The sequence below is a fragment of the Dermacentor variabilis genome, chromosome 7, assembly GCF_050947875.1.
Source record: "Dermacentor variabilis isolate Ectoservices chromosome 7, ASM5094787v1, whole genome shotgun sequence".
Classification (NCBI taxonomy): Eukaryota; Metazoa; Arthropoda; class Arachnida; order Ixodida; family Ixodidae; genus Dermacentor; species Dermacentor variabilis.
In genome coordinates, this window is record NC_134574.1 from 169,855,006 (window position 1) to 169,863,429 (window position 8,424).

The window sequence follows — 8,424 nt, forward strand, 5'->3', positions numbered from 1 at the left end:
AGAAGAGCACATTAGAGTACGCGTATTGTCTTTCGGTGTGCTCTTGATTGTGTCTTCCAAATTATGTAGTAAATTACCCTGATATGGGTCTTCCATAACAGACTGGAATTTAGGCCAGTCCACTCTTTGGATTGTATCATTTGAGCTGGAAGAGGAAAGTCCTCTGATCTTGACATGCATGGGAATATTGTCACTCCCATGTGTTTCTATGTCTGTAAACCACCTAGTACGCCTGACGGGACTTCTTGAGACGAAGGCCAAGTCAACACAGCTACTGTATGTGGAGCCGCGTAGAAATTTAGGACTGTCGTCATTTAAAAGCTAGAGTTCGCTGTCGGAGGCGAAAGATGACAAGTATCTGCCTTTTGCGTTGATTTTCGTACTTCCCCAGAGTGTATGATGAGCGTTGAAGTCCCCTATGACAATCCATGAAGCAGGAGATGTTGGCAGGATGTATCGTAATATTTTGTAATCAAATCTACTTGATGGTAATAGTAGGCACTCGCAACAGTTAAGGCAAGCATTTTGTTCTTTACTGTTAAGCACTGTGCGTCGGTATTGGTTACCGTGATGAGGTGGTACAGGATGAAGAATGTAAGTGAGGTCACTGTGAATAAACACCATAACCTTGCTGTTTTCACCAATAGTTGGCGACATAAATGATTCATAGCCGGATAGCCTGATTGAGTTCGACAAGTTCGGCTCGCAGATGATGATGATGATGATGATGATCATGATGATGATGATGATGATGATGATCATGATGATGATGGGAAACTTGTTGGCGTACACGAATGCGCTGGGAGCCGCAAGTGACCACTGCTTGAATAGGTAACGCATTTTTCGAAGCAGTCGCAGTCCTACGTGAAGATTGTGTATGGCGACGTCCTCTACGTCACACTGTTTCAGAGGCCTCCTTGTGGGTTGACTTGTCCCTAACCATTTGTTTGAGCACGGAATTTTTTTCCTAATCTTCGGGCAGTCTTTGTAAGAAGCACTGTGAGCGCCTTGACAGTTAGAGCACTGCAGAACAGTTGAACCAAAGTTTGATTCTGTGTGGGGCTCGACGCATCGGGGAATGGCAGAATCTGTGCAAACGCCCATCCTCTGGCAGGTATAACATTGCAGTGGTTTCGGAACAAACGGTTGAACCGGGTGACGGAAGTAGCCAACCTTCACGTAGGAGGGAAGGCAGTCACCCTTGAACGTTAATTTCACACAACGTGTCCTACAAAGACAATCGTCGTGCACAATAACATTTTCTCACTCGCTAATTTTATGAACACTGGAAGGTCTACATCGGGGATCTCAATGTCAATGTCACAAGTGACTCCTACAATGGTGGTACCATCCGCTGGGACAATGGATCGAACCCTTATGTTGCCCAGCTGTGTTACACGCTGCATAGGGCTCAGCGCCCTCGCGGTCATCACGTCGATGGCCAAGATGTTCTTCCATGCGTTGCCTCACGTCTTTGATCTCGTTTGGAACAGCTTTCTCAAAAAACAAGTACAGTGCTTGCCTGTCGAGGACGCGCAGGTTGTCAGTCGAGTTCTGTGGCACAAACAGGATGGTATGAGGCCATCGCTGAGGCGCTTTCTTTTTTTTTTTTTTTTTTTGGGTGAACGAACTAGACTCCGAAGATGCCTTGGCGATCCTTCGCTTTCGCTTTGCGGTTCAAGACAGGTTCAAGACCATCTTGCGATGACTCGTCAGCTGATGCGGAGTACAGCTCAGTGTCCTCGCTGTCGCTAGATGTATTTCCTCGCTTCCTCGAGGCAATTCCCGCTAATGAAACGGAGCCGGACGGGACCTCGGGAGGTTGCACGTCCATCACCGCGAGATGTGGGTTGGCAGACCCGACAACAGCAGTGAAAAACCCAGAAAAGCAGAGAGACGGGCAGGTTTTGTTCCACAGAAGAAGCACTTCGTCATCCTATACAGAGACATAAACATTTATTCCTACTGGGGTGGGGCACCTTCATCGCAAGGTGGAGCCTTAGTTCAGGGCCCCATTGGCTCGCGCCATTCCGCGTACCAAAGAAGTCACCCTTACAATCACAATTTGCTCTCTCTCTCTGCTATTATCTCCGCACCCGCCGTGGTTGCTTAATGGCTATAGTGTTGGGATAGTTTGCACGAAGTGGCGGGATTGAATCCCGACCACTGCGCCCCCATTTCAATGGGAGCTAAATGCGAAAACACCCGTGTACTTAGATTTAGAACCCCAGGTGACCCAAATTATTTCTCAGTTCCCCAATCCGGCGTGCCTCATAATCAGATCGTTGTTCTGGCTCGTAAAACCTCATAACTTAATTTAAAATTTTAATTTATTCTTTCCGTCTTCCCCTTCCACCAGTGCAGGGTAGCAAACCGGAATCTCTTCCAGTCAGACTCCTTGTCTCTCTCCCTCTCTTACCGTCAGAAGAGACCTGCTACAAAGAAAACATGTAATAATAAAATAACGGTGGCGCCTTGAAGTTCCCACGCCTGCTGGCAGTGACGTCATGAATTTTGGTGACGTCTGGTCAACCTTAGTCAATTTTTTTATCCGTAAAGGTAGACTACATTGTATTCTTAAGGAGCCAATTGTGTTTGTGTTAGCAAGTTTCAAGAATTATTGTTGAGCCACAGTGGCCCGAATAAAAAGAATACGTTGCGAAAATAAAAAATGGAACATTTACCTTCGTTATCCCATCTGATAATCGAGGCATTGCTGCGAAATTAACGACAATTAGGTTTTGAAAGAATACTTTATCAGTGTAAACTGATTTAGTGTTTCTCTTCAGTGTCCTAGACCACGTGTATGTAATAGGCACAATGGGGCAAGAATTAAGCTAGCTATGGTGGTTTGTTAGACCCCCTTATGTACTCGGAAGCTTACTTCATCTACTAATTGAGTGATAACGAACTTAAATGGTCTATAGAATGGCTACGGAAGTGCAGCAGAAGATGTATCTTCGATAATTGTCCCAAAATTACACCCTTCTAAAATTTAGTAGGCGTAATTGCTTGTCGTCGTTTTCTAGTACATCGCTCTATGCTCACAGAAGTTATTACCCATATAATTATTTTTGCTCAATTTGTGGCCCGTATACTTCGAAACGGATTGACAGCGGAAATTACATAGACTGTAGAGGACAAGTATCAGACCACAAGTCCGCAGAAAAAGCTTCGTAGAGTAACGTCTAATAACCATCCACGAAGTTTCTAGGTAAACTATTGTGAGGGCACATGCACATCTCTAGTAAGACAAGTTCGAGCAAAGCACCGGCTCATGAACGGAATAACTTTTATTTGGTTTATTTGTTCGAGGTATCGTAGGGCAGACTTCGTTACACAAATGTTATAATCTTGTAGTTAAGATATATCGGAAATTCGCAGCGCAAGAACATTGAACCGGCTTCAAATAATCAGACCCTGCTTCTGACCGTGCTTCACATTTTCGAATGTCATATTAAATATCATGATGAAGTTTTTCAGTCACACAAAATCCATAGCTACCCATTTCGATTTTCCTTTCTTCCACACGGTCATTTCCACGGGAGATCTAAACAGGTGGTATATACAGCATTCCTTATTTTTATTATCATTTTAAACATTAGGCACACGTGACAGAATAGTGCTAAACTGCCACCGGTTTTTAAAAAAGCTATTAGCAAACGCGAAAAAATTATCAAAGTCGTCGGGCGACGATAATTTTACGAAATGTGCTTTTTTCCCTTAAATTCGCAACAATGCTTAAGGCCACAAAAGTATAATATAGCAAATATCTTTATTTACAGTGCAAATGTAAAGCAGTGTAAAGGGGAAGTAACTCACGGCATTTTATAGATTTCTGAACAAGGTAACTTTCTTTAAAAAAGTTCTCGAAAGCGCTATAGTCTTCTACCTTGCTCGTCTTTGGGACTCTGTTTCTGCTTCTCTGTCCCAGTTCTTAAAGTCATAATTTTTTACTCAACATATCAACATTAGAAAAGTGTTACTTTACTGAAAAATGTTTATAAAAAAAACGTGTCGTGCGACATGACATCGCTTGTAACTGCGTAAGTGCGTATTGTTTTACTTGTGGTTACAAAACATGTGAAAACTGACTTCTTTTTTTTTTTCGTGCATTGATAGGATTGAATATCATTCGAAACAACAAGGGCAGTCCAGTTTTCTTCGAAGTCAAAATGCAGAACGAAGGATGCTTGCTGCTCGCATTGTTTTGCTTCACGAGTGGTCGCAGCTTGTATCTGCCGCATATAGCCTTGCGGAGGAGGAGGAGGAAAGAGAAAAGAAGAAGGCAGGGAGGTTAACCAGAATAACGTCCGGTTGGCTACCCTACACCGGGGGAATGGGAAAGGGGAAAGCAAAGATCACAGGGAGAGAGAGGAGGGAAGGAAAGAATGAAATTGTGGCAAGTTCGCTGACGCGTGCGGTTTTGCAGAAATTGCCTTAATAGTCACAGGTGGTCGCACAAACCCGTCGTCCTTAAGAAACACAAAAGTGCCTTCACCGCTTTATGGGCCGACGGGCGATGGGGGCGGTGTTCCAGCAGCACCTGCACAGAAAGCGGCCGATTGTCCAGTTTTTGGAAAGCTTTGGCAAGTTCTTGTCGCTCTAGGGCATATCTTGGACAGTGGCACAGCAGGTGGTCGATGTTTTCTTCGGTGCCACAGACCTCGCATGCTGCACTGTCAGTCACCCCAATTAATGTAGAGTATGCCTTTGTGAAGGCCACTCCTAACCAAAGGCGACAGAGAAGCGTAGCTTCACGTCGAGGAAGTCCGGGTGGAGGTCGGAGCTGCAGGGATGGGTTTAGTCGATGTAGTCGTGTAAGTCGTAAGTTTTGCGAGTTCCACTCGGTCACTGTGAGGCTACGTGCCAGGTGTCGAAGCTGCCTTGCAGCGTCAGTCCTCGAAAGCGGAATCGGAATGCAGTGCTCTTCTTGATGAGCTGTGCGAGCAGCGTTATCGGCGGACTCATTGCCACTGATTCCACAGTGGCCAGGTACCCACTGAAAAACGACTTCGTGGCCTTTTTGTTGGACATCGTGGTGAAGTTTCACGACTTCGTATGTCAATTGGTCATGACATCCGTGTCGGAGAACTGACCGCGTGCACTGTAATGCCGGTTTTGAATCACAGAACACAGCCCATTTTCTGGGTCTTTCCGAATCAATGAATTCCAGTGCTCGACGCAGGGCCGTTAGTGAACCCACTTGGAAATCCACTTAGCTAGTTCATTCACGCCCGAAGTATGCTTTCTGTTCAATGCCTCCATTTTCCCACACCTCATATGTGACCTCGGCCTCGTGTGGGACTCCCAATGTTCTTGAGGTTATTCCATCGCTCATAGTCACACTCACCTAGATAGTATTTCGCTTTTGGTGAGGAGGAGATGCAGTTCTTACAAGTTTTCGATGGTATACGCATCACCCATCAAAATATTCAGTAAACGTTCTGAGCTGTTTCCTCATTTACTTCTATTTGCACTGCAAATAAATATATTTGCTATACTATACTTTCGTGCCCTTAAACATTGTCTCGAATTTAAGAAAGAAAAGAACACATTTCATAATATTGTCGTCGTCGCCCGAAGACCTTTAGTAATTTTTTCCCGTTTACTGGTAACTTTGTTTAAAGATCAGTAACACTTTAGCACTGTTCATTCACGTGTGCGTAATGTTTAAAATTATCAAAAATATTAAAAGTGTCAAATATACCACCTGTCTCGATCTCTCGTCGAACTGACCTAACGCAACTGAATTATGGAAACACTTATCCAAGTCTTGCTTCAGATGATGCATATATGCTTCTGAACAAGCTGTGGAAATGTACTTCCACGACTGTGCAACTTTTTTTATGTATTTAGTGTTTTGTATTATTTTGACTTTGAGTTTCTTATGGCCGTGCTGGTTCCTTTCTTCTTTTTTCCCCTCCTTGTTATGACCCCAGCAGTCGGTTGGCAGTAATAAATAAATAAATAAATAAATAAATAAATAAATAAATAAATAAATAAATAAATAAATACTTGTAACTAAATTCTTACCATCGAATTATATAGTAACAACGCATAGGGACGTTATAGGTCGGCGCCATCTTTAACGTACCCTGGGCTGCCAATTAAGCCTTGTACTGTTATAAAATTCATTAATTTGCAAACTTTTGCGAGTTGAGCCTATTTTGATAACGGTGACGGCGCAGAGCGAATAAAACACAGGCAAGAGAAAACCAGCATAAGGGAGAGTTGAAGGAAGGAGGGTAAGCGTGTGAAGGCAAAGTGGGGTGCCGTTAGATCCCGACCAACTCATTACCGGCAACAGCTTGGCGCCCCGTTAGTGGCCGAGCGCATAAGCTTTCAGCAGCGACCACCCGCCCGACCACACTTTTGTCCTCGGCGGTTTCTGTTCCGTTCGTCGTCACATAACAAGTCGTGGCTCTCGGTGTCTGTGCGTTTGTGTGCGTGAGTGCCGACCGAATGCTTTTGGGCTGTCTGCGACTACCCCGTCAGACGCAGCTGCTGCCCTCTTAAGTGCCGAAAGGGGAGGGGGCTTCTCTAAAGCACGGCGCAGGAACAGCACGCGGGTCTGGCAAAGTCCGCCAAGAGGAACACCTCGAATGCTCGAACAAAGGGCCACAACGTATCTCCCGGCCTCGGGGCTTCAGCATTTGCGCCTGTGCTACAAATGGAATCGGTGTCGACACGTGTGACACAAGCTGTACGCTCGATGTGCGAGGACCTCGGAATCGAGGTTGGGCTGCGGAACTAGAGTGGGTGGGATAAAACTATAATTTTCGTACGGCATGCACATAATCAACTTCTAATTAGGATTGACTTATCACCACCGAAAGCTTAGTTTACGGCCTTGTAACATGGTCATGACGCCTGAAAGAACGTCAGGCTGGCATGAAGCGACCGAGATCCTAGCTTGACAAGGTCGCTCGTTTGATGCTCGCACGCGCACTTGCCAGGCACGAGCCGTCACGTCACTCGCGGGCGTCTGCTGTTGGAGAGAGCCACTGCTGACGGTGGCTCTCTCCAACAGCGGCGCTTCTCTGCGTGGAACTGGTTGGAATATATTGCGTTGTAACAATTGTCAGCGTCAACTTTTTTGCCTTTCCGGAAGTGGTTATGAGCTCCTCGGATGGCACGCTTCAAGTCTTTGATTGGGATCAAGCACAAGGCCGCTTTGACTAAAAGGTTGTTTAGTCTAATTTACACATTTACTTGCCTAATTACTACATTGAGTCATTTGCAAATGTATGAATTTATGGTAAAAGCAATACAGGGAAAAGAATTTAGTTATCTCATTTTCCACATAGTTAAGAAATCTTGGATGTATTTAGTTAAACACCCAGCATATTACAAAACTGTAACGAAAAGCACGTCGCACAGCGAATAATGGTTTGAAGCGAAACCATCAAATGGTCCATTAAGTTTTAAAAAATCATGAGTCATTCCGCTCTGTAAAGGTGAATGACCAGCGAAGCTGTTTAGCATACGATATATACAAAGGTGACACAGAATTTTGGACAAAGGTACGAACTCATTTACCCTGATATTTATTTGCATTAGCGTGCACGACGGTAACGCCGCCCCGGGAGAGTAGAAGTAAACGAAAGTAGACACGGCAAATGCTTGGAACGCCGACAAAGAGAGGGCGGTGCGAACGTAGACATGGCCGACGCGGCCGGGTCAAAGTGTATTATCTGTTCTTATCAGCTTAATATCTGATACAGGTTGTATTTGGAACCAAGATATTAAATTTGTATCTGCAAGTTTGCGGCTTGAAGCAGGCTTAAAGCCTGCTTCACCTCCGCCGCGGGTCGGCCCGGTATTCCACTAACTCCGGTATCGCCCCACGGTTCTTGCACACGCAGTACAAAAATGCATGGAACCCTAGCCATAAAGAGCTTCGCTATGAAAGCCAGCGTCTGTAGTCTGGAGAAGCCAAACGGCACCTAAATTACCATTGGCTGCGACACCATGTCACGTGCGCGCCTCGACGGAGCTGAGCGGGCGAAAGGAATACTTGCCGCTGCGCTGGTGCGCCAGATGTGGCGCGAGGGCTTCGCCGTGACCCCACGTCACCCTCGCTCTCGAAAGCGTGTTATCAGCGCTTTCCTTGTCCGCGCAAGCTCTCGCCTGCGTTGTAACGTCGCGTAGATAATCGCTATAAAGGATTTAATCTACAAAAAAAATTTGAATAACTTCGAAAGGAAAGTCGTTGACGGTAGTGAGTTTCGCACCTACGGCGAAACTGAGTGAAGCCAAGTGTCTTACGCGCTGGGTTAAACCAGCGCCTCCTAGATAGCAGGCCTGTGCACTCTGCTGTCTGGCGTCATGCTACTTGACCGAAATTTCGATTCCCAAGCCCGGCGTGACAAAAGCGGTGACGTCACGATCACTGCGACTTACTCGGCAGCGTCCCCATTA

At 45.5% G+C, this 8,424-nt stretch overlaps 1 non-coding gene across 1 annotated transcript; it reads left to right on the plus strand.

Annotated features, from left to right (window-relative positions):
- The first annotated feature begins 7,656 nt into the window (after positions 1 to 7,656).
- LOC142589177 (U2 spliceosomal RNA) lies at positions 7,657 to 7,856 on the plus strand. The gene has a single exon (XR_012829850.1). It is a non-coding gene; the product is annotated as a U2 spliceosomal RNA (small nuclear RNA).
- Positions 7,857 to 8,424: the final 568 nt, after the last annotated feature.